Genomic DNA, 12777 nt, shown 5'->3' on the forward strand with positions numbered 1-12777 from the left:
TGTGTCTGCTAATTCTGTTGTCTTCTACCGAACGCTTAGTAAAGTGCTCTGCGTATAGTAAGCACTCAATAAGTACCATTGATTTATTGAAGGAGCTTTATGGGGGGTATAGACATTAAAAAAAAAATTACAGTTATATACATAAGTGCGTGGGGCTGAGTGAGGGTGAAGTAAACCTCGAGTGCTTAAAGGTTACAAATTCAAGTGTGATGCAGAATGATGCAAATGATGCAGAACTATGATATACTTATTTTTTTTGTAAAGTAAAAGGGGAAGGGGAAGGAGAAGGAGAAAGCAAGACCCAGGGATAGAGGATGTTGGATGGAGAGTTTTCCCTCTCATATACAAAAGAATGGTTTTTATCAGCATAATTTCTGTATTTGCATGTCAAATAATAATAATAATAATGGTATTTGTTAAGCACTTACTATATGCAGAGCACTGTTCTAAGCGCTGGAGTAGATACAGAGTCATCAGATTGTCCCACGTGGAGCTCAAAATTTTTAAATCCCCATTTTTACAGATGAGGTAACTGAGGCCCAGAGAAGTGAAGTGACTTGCCCAAGGTCACACAGCAGACAATTGGCAGAGTCGGCATTAGAACCCACGACCTCTGACTCCCAAGCCCGGGCTCTTTCCACTAAGCCACGAATCTCAAATGAATCTGAGCAGATTTCAAACAGAATCTGTTCCTCAAGTTGCAGCAGAGTGAAGAGATGTCCCAGGGCGCGTAAAGAGTCGTTTCGATGAAGCAATTTTCCCGGAGCAGAAGTTTCAGTGATTATTTTGAGGGCCTTACCTCAGTCCTACATCCTGTTCCAAACCCAGCTGTCTTCCTCCAAGGAATCCCCAAACTCAATCACATTTTCACTTCCTCTGGGTGAATTATACAAGGAGCGGAGCTAAAAGTCAGCTAAGAGAAGGCTTTAAGCTCACATGTATCAGTGAAATTTAAATCTAAATTGGGAAGGAAATATCATTTATCGATGGGATCTAAGAAAACTTTTGAAGTCTTTGAGAGATTCACTATGGCTTATTCATCAATCGGTCAATCAAGAGTACTTATTGAGTGGTTACTATGAGCAAAGCACTGTACTAGAGAAACGGCTTGGCTCAGTGGAAAGAGCATGGGCTGGGGAGTCAGAGGTCATGGGTTCGAATCCCAGCTCTGCCACTTGTCAGCTGTGTGAATATGGGCAAGTCACTTCACTTCTCTGGGCCTCAGTGACCGCATCTGTAAAATGGGGATTGAGGCTCTGAGCCCCACCTGGGACAGGGACTGTGTCCAACCCGATCTGCTTGTATCCACCCCAGCGCGTAGTACAGTGCCTGGCACATAGTAAGCGCTTAACAAATGCCACGATTACTATCATTGGATGGATTTTTTTTAAATGAAAACCAGGCGATATTAGAAATCAGATCATGTTTCAGGAAGTATGGTAGAAAAGTTTTGTGAAGGAATGAGGAAATGGTCCAGAAACATAGAAAACAATTCCAGTGTTTAAGATAACACCAAATTATGACATTGTGTCTCTAGGCTACAAAGTGACCCAAAGAGATCTAAAGATATTTTTTGCTTTTTTGTATGGCTACTGCTTTAGTGCTTTTGAAATAGAGCTGAATCATCTGTATGCAACTTGCTTTAACTTAGCATTAATTTTTAACTGCACAAAATTTCCCGATTAAACGCAGCCCGGTTATTTTGGATTTGCACCTTCAAACCTTCAACCGGTGATTTCTTCAAAAGGTCAACTGTTATTCAGAGTACATTCTGGAAACTCGAAATAAACTATGGAAAGGCAGAAAGAAATCAATGTATTTATACAATAAACCAAGATCGGAGGCTCCTTGCAGTAGGTGACCATGACAACTTAGTCTAATTAGACTCCCCCAGCTCTTAGTACACTGACATGCACATAGAAACTGCTGAATTAATGCCATGAATTAATTGCTAGCAGTTTATTCATTCATTCATTCATTCAATAGTATTTATCGAGCGCTTACTATGTGCAGAGCACTGTACTAAGCGCTTGCAATGTACAAATCGGTAACAGATAGAGACGGTCCCTGCCCTTCGACGGGCTTACAGTTGAAAAATAGCAATCATTTAGGTGCCTTCACAAGTCTTTAAAATAGTTTTACAGCCTCCAAGCAGACTAAAGGAAGCCCCAATAATAGAGACAATCAAATCTTTTTATTATTTCTTTTGGCAATGGTATCTCTAGAAATTATAAACTAAATAAGTTGAAGTAGATGTTCAGATATAGTCATGGTATCCGTAAGTGGCAGATAACATCTAGAGCTAGACAAAATCCTAGAAGAAAGCCATTTTCTCCTACTCGCAAGGCAAATATAATTCTGCCCCACTGTTCAAAGGGCTTTTGTTTACCACAGAACTCCACAAGTACCAACTCTCCGGAGGAGAAAGGCTTTAGATCTCCAAGGAGAAAATCAGTCCCCTGCTAAACCTTGTCTCTGGGATTTCCACTCTATCTTTAATATCCATCATCAAGTAAGTTACTCCTCCAGACTGTAAACTCTTGGAGGCTGGGAATATGCCTACTCATTCCTTCATTCATTCAATCGCATTTATTGAGCGTTTATTGTTTGTAGAGCTCTGTATTAAGTGCTTGGAAAGTATAATTCTGCAACACTCAATCCCTTCCCACAGTGGGCTCACAGTCTAGAAGAGGGGAGACAGGCATCAAAACAAGGAAACAGGCATCAATATAAATAAATAGAATTATAGATATATGCACATCATTAATATAAATAAATAGAATTATAAATATCCATTCATTCATATTTATTGAACGCTTACTGTGTGCAGAGCCTTGTACTAAGCGCTTGGAATATACGATTCGGCAACAGAGACAATCTCCGCCCAACAAGGGGTTCACAGTCCAAAAAGGGGAGACAGACAAGAAAACAAAACGAGAAGTCAGGCATCGATACCATCAAGAAAAATAGAATCATAGATATATACACCATTAATAAAATAGAGTAATAAATACTATATACAAATATGCACAAGTGCTGTGGGGCGGGGAAGGGGGTAGAGCAGAGGGAAAGGGAGGGCTCAGTCTGGAAAGGCCTCCTGGAGGAGGTGAGCTCTCAGGAGGGCTTTGAAGGGGGGAAAGAGAGCTAGTTTGGCGGAGGTGAGGAGGGAGGATATTTCAGGTCAGAGGTAGGACGTGCGCCAGGGGTTGATGGCGGGATAGGCGAGAATGAGGCACCGTGAGGTGGTGAGCTGCAGAGGAGCGGAGAGTAGGGGTGGGCTGAAGAAGGAGAGAAGGGAGGTGAGGTAGGAGGGGGCAAGGGGATGGAGAGGTTTGAAGCCAAGAGTGAGGAGTGTTTGTTTTGTCCGGAGGCCGATAGGCAACCACTGGAGATTTGTGAGGAGGGGAGTGACATGCCCAGAGTGTTTCTGTAGAAAGATAATCTAGGCAGCGGAATGAAGTATAGACTGAAGCGGGGAGAGACAGGAGGATGGGAGATCAGAGAGGAGGCTGACGCAATAATCTAGTCGGGATGTTATAAGACCTTGTACCAACAAAGTAGCAGTTTGGATGGAGAGGAAAGGGCGGATCTTGGCGACGTTGTGAAGGTGAGACCGGCGGGCGTCGGTGACGGATTGGACGTGTGGGGTGAACGAGAGAACGGAGTCGAGGATGACACCAGGGTTGCGGGCCTGTGAGACGAGAAGGATGGTCGTACCGTCCACGGTGACGGGAAAGTCAGGGAGGGGACAGGGTGTGGGAGGAAAGATAAGGAGCTCAGTCTTGGACATGTTGAGTTTTAGAAATACGTACATATATACGGAATCGCTGTGGGGGGAAAAGGGAGGGAGTCGAGGAGATGGGGAGGGGAGGAGGAGCAGAGGAAAAGGGGGGCTCTGTCTGGGAAGGCCTCCTGGAAGAGGTGAGCTCTCAGGAGGGCTTTGAAGGAGGGAAGTGTGCTAGTTTGGCGGATTTGAGGAGGGAGGGCGTTCCAGGATAATGGTAGGATGTGGGCCAGGGGTCAACGGCAGGAAAGGTGCGAAAGGGGGACCGTGAGGAGGTGAGTGGCAGAAAAGTGAAGTGTGCCGGTTGGGCTGTAGAAGGAGAGAAGGGAGGTGACGTAGGAGGGGGCAAGGGGATGGACAGCTTTGAAGCCGAAGGTGAGGAGTTTTTGCTTCGTGTGAAGGTTGATAGGCAACCACTGGAAGTTGTTGAGGAGGGGAGAGACATGCCCAGGGAGCTTCTGTAGAAAGATAATCCAGGCAGCAGAGTGAAGTGGACTGAAGCGGAGAGAGACAGGAGGTTGGGACTGCACTGTACACTCCCAAGCGTTTAGTACGGTGCATGTTTGAAGACTTATTGGACATTAAAAATCTTGCTTCTCTTGCCACTTTTCACCCTCCTCTGTTTCCTGCTTCTTTTGTCTTCCCTGTTGATTCTGGGTCTCTTTCAATTCTATTAGTTTCCCTCTGGGCTCTGGCTTAAGGTTAGACCTAACAAGTTAATCTTTTTTCATTTCTTGCCTCTGTGTTCCCTTCCCTTTCTCACTCTTCCTTGTGCTCCGTGACGTGGGCCATTCCCACGATAGCCAGAGTATTGCTTTTCTTCAACTAATCTCTCATTGAGAAGCAGGGTGGCTTAGTGGCAAGAGCCCGGGCATGGGAATCAGAGGATGCGGGTTCTAATGCCGACTCTGTCACTTGTCCGCTGTGTGACCTTGGGCAAGCCACTTCACTTCTCTGTGTCTCAGTTACCTCAGCTGTAAAATGGGGATAAAGACTGTGAGCGCCACGTGGGATGACCTGATGACCTCGTATCTACCCCAGCGCTTAGAACAGTGCCTGGCACATAGTAAGAGCTTAACCAATATCATTATTATTATTATTATTATTACTCTGCACGCAGTACGAGCTCAGTGAAATACCCCTGATGGATTTTCAAAGCTCTCTGCTTCTGGCTCCCTCCGTTCCATTCCTCTCTGTCCCCTCTATCTGACCCAAGTTGACCTCTTCCCCCTCTTCTGCACTGGACTCTCCCACGTCCAAGCCAACCTGGTATGCCCCTAATCAATCAATTAATCGATCAATCATTTAGTCAATCATTTTTATTAAGCCCTTGCAGTATGCAGAGGACTGTACTAAGCATTTGAGATACTCCCTTTTATCATATCTCATCCTCACAACAATAACAATATCCCAGCTCTGCCACTTGTCAGCTGTGTGACTGTGGGCAAGTCACTTCACTTCTCTGTGCCTCAGTTACCTCATCTGTAAAATGGGGATTAAGACTGTGAGCCCCACGTGGGACAATCTGATTCCCCTGTGTCTACCCCAGTGCTTAGAACAGTGCTCTGCACATAGTAAGTGTTTAACAAATACCAACATTATTATTATTATTATTACTAATAGTTATTAAGCACATTCTATGGATCAAACACTGTAGAAAACATTGGGCTAGATACAAGGTAATCAAATAATAATAATAATAATGGTATCTGTTAAGCACTTACTATGTGCAGAGCACTGTTCTAAGCGCTGGGCTAGATATAGGGTGATCAGATGGTCCCACGTGGGGCTCACATTTTTTAATTCCCATTTTCTTACGGATGAGGTAATTGAGGCACAGAGAAGTGAAGTGACTCGCCCAAGGTCACCCAGCAGACAAGTGGCTGAGGCGGGATAAGAACCCACGCCCTCTGACTCTCCAGCCTGGGTTCTTTCCACTAAGCCCCGCTGCTTCGCTGCTTCAAATCAGACACAGTCTCTGTCCCCTACGGGAAATACTTCAAAAACAGGATTCTTTCTTAGGATTCTTTTCTTTCAGCCTATAGTTAGTTTAGGTGTCACATAAAGTTGATGTTAAGAAATGCTACTCTATCAATCCGTGTTATTTAATGAGTGCTTACTATGTGCCGGGCACTGCACTAAACACTTGGGAGTGTGCAGAGAAGCAGAGTGTATGAGAAGCAGGGTGGCTACGAGAAGCAGCGTGGCTTAGTGGAGAGAGCCCGGGCTTGGGAGTCAGAGGTCGTGGGTTCTAATCCCGGCTCTGCCACTTGTCACTTGATACTTTGACACTCGTCGGCTGTGTGACTTTAGGCAAGTCACTTAACTTCTCTGTGCCTCAGTTACCTCATCTGTTAAATGGAGATTAAGACTGTGAGCCCCACTTGGGACAACCTGATTATCTTGTACCTACCCCGGCACTTAGAACAGTGCTTGGCACATAGTAAGCGCTTAACAAATACCATAATAATAATTATTACTGTTACAGTACAACAAAGTTAGTGGACACGCTCCCTGACCACAGGAGCTTACTATCTAGAAGGGTAGACAGGCATTAAAATAAAATATGGATATGTAAATTCATTGCGATCAAGTTGTCTCGTTTTTGTCCGCCTCCCCAGATTAGACTGTAAACCCGTCGATGGGCAGGGATTGTCTCTATCTGTTGCTGAATTGTACATTCCAAGCGCTTAGGACAGTGCTCTGCACCTAGTAAGCGCTCAGTAAATGCTATTGAATGAATGAACGAATAAATAAAGGATGAGAAACCAGGGTTGGAGTGGTGGACGTCAAGAGAAGCGGCGTGGCGTAATGGGTAGAGCACAGGTCTGGGAGTCCGAAGGTCGTGGGTTCTAATCCCATTTCCACCACTTGTCTGCTGTGTGACCTGGGCAAATCACTTCACTTCTCTGGGCCTCAGTTACCGTATCTTGAAAATGGAGATTGAGACTGTGAGCCCCACACGCGCCAGAGACTGTGGCTATTTGTTGCTGAATTGTACTTTCCAATCGTGTAGCACAGTGCTCTGCACACAGGAAGCGCTCAATAAATCGATGGAATGAATGAATGAACCTCATTGTAGAGAAGGAGCGTGGCTCAGTGGAAAGAGCCCAGGCTTGGGAGTCAGAGGACATGGGTTCTAATCCTGACTCCGCCACTTGTCTGCTGTGTGACCTGGGGCAAGCCACTCAACTTCTCCGTGCCTCAGTGACTTTATCTGTAAAATGGGGATGAAGACTGTGAGCCCCACGTTTGACAAGCTGATTACCTTGTATCTACCTTAGCGGTTAGAACAGTGTTTGGCATATAGTAAGCGCTTAACATCATTATTATTATTATTATTATCCACTCCAGTGCTTAGTACAGAGCCTGACACATAGGAAGCACTTAACAAATGCCAAAATTATTTCTAGTAGTAATAAGTGCTTCAAGGTACAATTCTAAATGCAAGGGGGATGCAGAAGGGAGAGGGAATAAGGGAAAAGAAGGGGAGAAGAGTACGGATACTCTTCCAGATTCCACTTCAAGATCTAACCCTGCATATCAATTAATCTTTGAAGCTACAGATCTATTCTTCTTCGGACCGTCTACCTAAAATTTTCTTTCTGAATTTTGAATGAATTAGATTAACTATAATTATAACAACAATAATAATAATAATGGAAATTGCTAAGCACTAATTTTGTGCCAGGCGCTGTACTAAAGTCCTAGGGTGGATACAAGCGTATGCAGATGGACACAGAACCTGTTCCCCATGGGGCTCACAGCCTTCATTCCCATTTTAGAGTCGAGTTAGCTGAGGCAAAGAGAACTTCATTGATTAATGAGTCACACAGCAATCATTCATTCATTCAATCGTATTTATTGAGCGCTTACTGTGTGCAGAGCACTGTACTGAGCACTTGGAAAGTACAATACGGCAACAGATGGAGACAATCCCTGCCCAACGACGGGCTCGCAGCGTGAAAGGGGGAGACAAAAAAAACACAAAACAAGTAGACAGGTATCTACTAATAAATACGGTGGGATGAATGAATGAACAGATACTAATAAATATGATTGAATGAATGAACACTAATAAATTCGATGAATGAATGAATGAGTGAATGAATACTAATAAATACGATTGAATGAACGAATACCAATCAATACGATGGGATGAATGGATGAACGAATACTAATAAACGCGATGGAATGAATGCTGATCAATACCGTTGAATGAATGTACACTAATAAATGCAATGGAATGAATGAACGAATACTAATCAATACGATGGAATGAATACTAATCAGTACGATGGAATGAACGAATGCTAATAAATACGATGGGCCGAATGAATGAACGAAGACTAATCAATACGGTGGAATGAATGAATGAAGATTAATAAATACGGTGGAATGAATGAATACTAATAAATAGGATGAATGAATAATAACAATAATACGATGGGATTTGTTAAGCGCTTACTCTGTGCAAAGCACTGTTCTAAGCACCGGGGAGGATACAAGGTAATCAGGTTGACCCCTGTGGGGCTCACGGTCTTCATCCCCATTTTCCGGATGAGGGAACTGAGGCCCAGAGAAGTGAAGTGACTCGCCCAAAGTCACACAGCTGACAAGCAGCGGAGCTGGGATTAGACCCATGACCTCTGACTCCCAAGCCTGGGCTCTTTCCACTGAGCCACGCAATGAATGAAGACTAATCAATTCAATGGAGTGAACGAACGAATACCAATAAATATGATGGAATGAACGAAGACTAATCAATACGATGCAAGGAATGAATGAATGAAGACTAATCAATACGATGGGACCAACTAAGATTAATCAATCCGATGGAATGAATGAAGACCAGTCAATAGCGGTGGAATGAATGAAGACCAATCAATCACTGACGATGGAATGCACAAAGACCACCCATCCGTGGAAGCGAATGAATGAACGAAGACTTAATGGACACGATGGAGCGAATGAGTGAATGAACAAAGACTAATCAATACGACGGAACGAACGAAGACTAATCGACACGACGGAGCGAGCGGAGCGAATGACGAGGACTAATCAATACGCCGGAACCAACGCAGACTAGAGAAGCAGCGTGGCTCAGTGGCAAGAGCCCGGGCTTTGGAGTCAGAGGGTCAGGGGTTCGAATCCCGCCTCGGCCACCTGTCAGCCGGGGGACTGTGGGCGAGTCACTTCACTTCTCTGGGCCTCAGTTCCCCCATCTGTAAAATGGGGATGGAGAACGGGAGCCCACGTGGGCGACCTGATTCCCCTGGGGCTACCCAGCGCTTAGCCACAGCGCTTACACATACCGACATTATTAATCATACAGGCGTGGCTCAGTGGAAAGAGCCCGGGCTCTGGAGTCAGGGCTCGTGAGTTCGAATCCCAGCTCTGCCACTTGTCGGCTGGGTGACTGTGGGCGAGTCACTTCACTTCTCTGGGCCTCAGTTCCCTCCTCTGTCAAATGGGGGATAGCCTGTGAGCCCCACGGGGGACGACCTGATGGCCCCGTGGTCTCCCCCAGCGCTTAGAACAGTGCTCGGCACCCTAGGAAGCGCTTAACAAATACCCACATTATTATTATTACGATGGAGTGAATGAACGAACGAACGAACGATGCCTAATCCATACGACGGAGTGAATGAGGGAGGGAGGGAGCGGGGGCGGGGCCCGGGCGGGGCCGGAGCTCGCCATTGGCGGGGCGGGGAGGTGGGCGGGCCTGCGGGCGGCGAGGAGCGCGGCGGATTGGCGGGCGGGGCGGGGGGGCGGGGCCTGCGCGGGATGGGCGGGGCCGGGGGCCGGGGGGCGGAAGCGGGGCGCTGCAGGAGCCGGAGGCGGGGAGCCGGAGCGGGAGCGGTGAGTGCGACCCCCTCCTTCCTCTCCTCCTTCTCCCTCCTTCCTCCTCCTCCTTCCTCCTCCCACCTGCTAAAGCCTTCCAACAATAGATGCCGCTATCTGCTAAAGCGCCCACGCTGGGCAGAGCCACTGTTCTAAAGCGCTGGGGGGATCCGAGGGCGGTCCCCCGTGGACCTCACCGGTCTTCATCCCATTGTCCGGGATGAGCCCCCTGAGGCCCCCGACAAGCGAAGTTGACTGGCCCAAAGTCGCACAGCTGACGAGCGGCGGAGCGGGGATTCGAACCCACCACCTCGGAGTCTTGCCGCTGAGCCCCGCTGCTTCTCTTCCCTTACCCGTGCGCCCAGCGCTGGGCGACCCTCTCCCCGCCCCGGTCGTTCATCCGACGGTGTCTCTTGCGGCTCGGGGGGGAGAACCGGGGCTGGGGAGTCGGGGGCCGTGGGTTCCAATCCCGCCGCTCACTTCACTTCTGTGGGCCTCGGTGCCCTCATCTGCGAAATGGGGATGGAGACCGTGAACCCCAAGTGGGACCCCCCCCTCCCCCGCCCGATGACCTCGATATCCCCGCCCCCAGCGCTTAGAATAGGGCTCGGCACCTAGCGACCACCTAGCCGGCGCTTAACAGACACCGGCGTTACTATGTACTGAGCGCTTCACGGGAGCCCGGGCCTGGGAGTCAGAGGATCCGGGTTCTAATCCCGTCTCCGCCACTCATCTGCTGCGTGACCTTGGGCGAGTCACTTCACCCCTCTGGGCCTCTGGCATCTCATCTGGAAAATGGGGATTGAGACGGGGAGCTCTGGACTGAGCGCTTAGACCCTCCCCCTTCCCACCCCGCCCTACCTCATAGTGATGCTATTGGTTAAACCCTTACTAAGGGCCGAGCACCGTACTAAGCGCCGAGCGCTCTACCTACCTCTGCCCTGCCCCTGCCCCCTCCCACCCTACCTAATGATGATGTTGGTATCTGTTAAGCGCTTACTATGTGCAGAGCACCGGGGTGAGATACGGGGTCATCGGGTCGTCCCACGTGAGGCTCACAGTTAATCCCCATTTTACAGATTATGAGAAGCAGCGTGGCTCAGTGGAAAGAGCCTGGGCTTCGGAGTCAGAGGTCAAGAGTTCGACTCCCGGCTGCCGCTTGTCAGCTGTGTGACCGTGGCGAGTCACTTCACTTCTCTGGGCCTCGGTCCCCTCATCTGTAAATAGGGATTAAAAGTGTGCGAGCCCACGTGGGTCAACCTGATTCCCCGTATCTCCCAGCGCCTAGAACAAGTGCTCGGCACCTATGAGCGCTTAACAAATACCAACAGTGTTATTATTATTATTACAGATGAGGGCACCGAGGCACAGAGAAGTGAAGTGACTCGCCCACAGTCAGCAGCTGAGTGGCAGAACAGGGATTCGAATCCACGACCTCTGACGACCAAGCCCGGGCCTCTTTCCACTGAGCCACGCCGCTTCTCGACGATGCTATTTAGCGCTTACTAGGTGCCGAGCGCTCTGCTACCTCGGCCCTTACCCCGCCTCACGACGATACTCTTTCTTAAGGGCTCACTCTGTGCCAAGCGCCGTGCTAAGCGCCGAGCACCCTACCTACCTCTACCCCGTCACGAAGCTATCTGTTAAGCGCTTACTGCGCGCGGAGCACCGTGCCTACCTCTGCCCTTCCCCGTGCCCTCCCTACCTCGTCAGGATGCTATCCGGTAAGCGCTTCCTAAGTGCCGGGCACCGTACTGAGCGCCGAGCGCTGGACGAGAAGCCGCCCGGCCTGGTGACGGGAGCCCGGGCCTGGGAGTCAGAGGATCCGGGTTCTAATCCCGTCTCCGCCGCTTGTCTGCTGCGTGACCTTGGGCGACTCACTTCACCCCTCTGGGCCTCTGGCATCTCATCTGGAAAATGGGGATTGAGACGGCGAGTGTCACGTGGGACACCCTGACATCTACCAGCGCTTAGGACGGCGCTTGGCACGTAGAAGCGGCTAACGAACGCCATTATTATCGTCGTTATTATTCTTACCGGTCTGTGCCCTTCCCCTTCCCCGTGCCCTCACCGCTCCCCAGCCCTCCCTACCTGATAATGATGCTGTTGGCTAAGCGCTTCCTACGCGCCAAGCGCGGAGCACTGTACGTCCCCGTGCCTTTCCCCGTGCCCTCACCAGTCCCGGCCCTTCCTGCCCGAGCCCTCCCAGCCCTCCTTCCCCCTGCCCACCCCACTCTCCCGCCTCCTTCCCCTTGCCCTCCCTCGGCAGGCCCTTCCCTATTCCCACGCACTCAACTCTGCCCCCCGCTGCCCTCCCTGTCACTCCCTGCCCGTGCCCTCCCGCGGCCTTCCTGCCCCCCCCATGCCCACACCTCTCCCCCCCGTGCCCTCCCAATGTCCACGTCCCCCCAGTCCTCCCTTTCCCGTGCCCTCCCCCGGCCTCCCTTCCCCCCCATGCCCACACCTCTCCCCCCCGTGCCCTCATCCCCCCAGTCCTCCCTTTCCCATGCCCTCCCCAGGCCTTCCTTCCCCCCCTACGCCCACACCTCTTCCCCCCGTGCCTTCCCTGTACCCGCATCCCCCCAGTCCTCCCTTTCCCATGCCCTCCCCCGGCCTTCCTTCCCCCCCATGCCCCCACCTCTCTCCCCCGTGCCCTCCCCGTGCCCACATCCCCCCAGTCCTCCCTTTCCCGTGCCCTCCCCTCTGCCACCCCCCCGTGCCCTCCCCTCTGCCCTCCTCCCCGGCCCGCCCCCAGCCAGCTATACACACAGACCGACCGTCAGAGGATGAAAAGGCAAACTGGGTACCCAGGCGAAAAGACCCCCTACCCCTTTGCCCTTTGACCTACGGCGGCCCAGGGAGGTGCGGGGAGGGGAAGAGGCGGTGGGCAGTGGGCCGTGACGGCTGGCATCGGGGGGGGGGGGCCTCCTACTTGCCAGGGAAGGGCACGGTTTTACAGTGAGCCCTTTGGTCACCAGCCCTTTTAATAAGACACGGTTATGAGCGATCCCGTCCGTATCGCTCCGCGCTCCTCTCCCGGGACCCGCCGGCTTGCCCGCTTCACTCCTCCGATGCCCCCCCGCACTCACTGGGCCGCACTCTCTCTCCTTTTCCGCGAACGTTCCGCTCCTCCCCTCCGTCCTGCGGGA

General features: G+C 50.2%; 1 protein-coding gene across 1 annotated transcript in view; it reads left to right on the forward strand.

Annotated features, from left to right (window-relative positions):
* RASSF4 (Ras association domain family member 4) overlaps positions 1 to 12777 on the forward strand; it is a 101422-nt gene that overhangs the window by 16427 nt on the left and 72218 nt on the right. The gene's annotated exons all lie outside the window — the stretch shown is intronic.

Source organism: Ornithorhynchus anatinus, chromosome 3 (genome assembly GCF_004115215.2).
Source record: "Ornithorhynchus anatinus isolate Pmale09 chromosome 3, mOrnAna1.pri.v4, whole genome shotgun sequence".
Taxonomy (NCBI): domain Eukaryota; kingdom Metazoa; phylum Chordata; class Mammalia; order Monotremata; family Ornithorhynchidae; genus Ornithorhynchus; species Ornithorhynchus anatinus.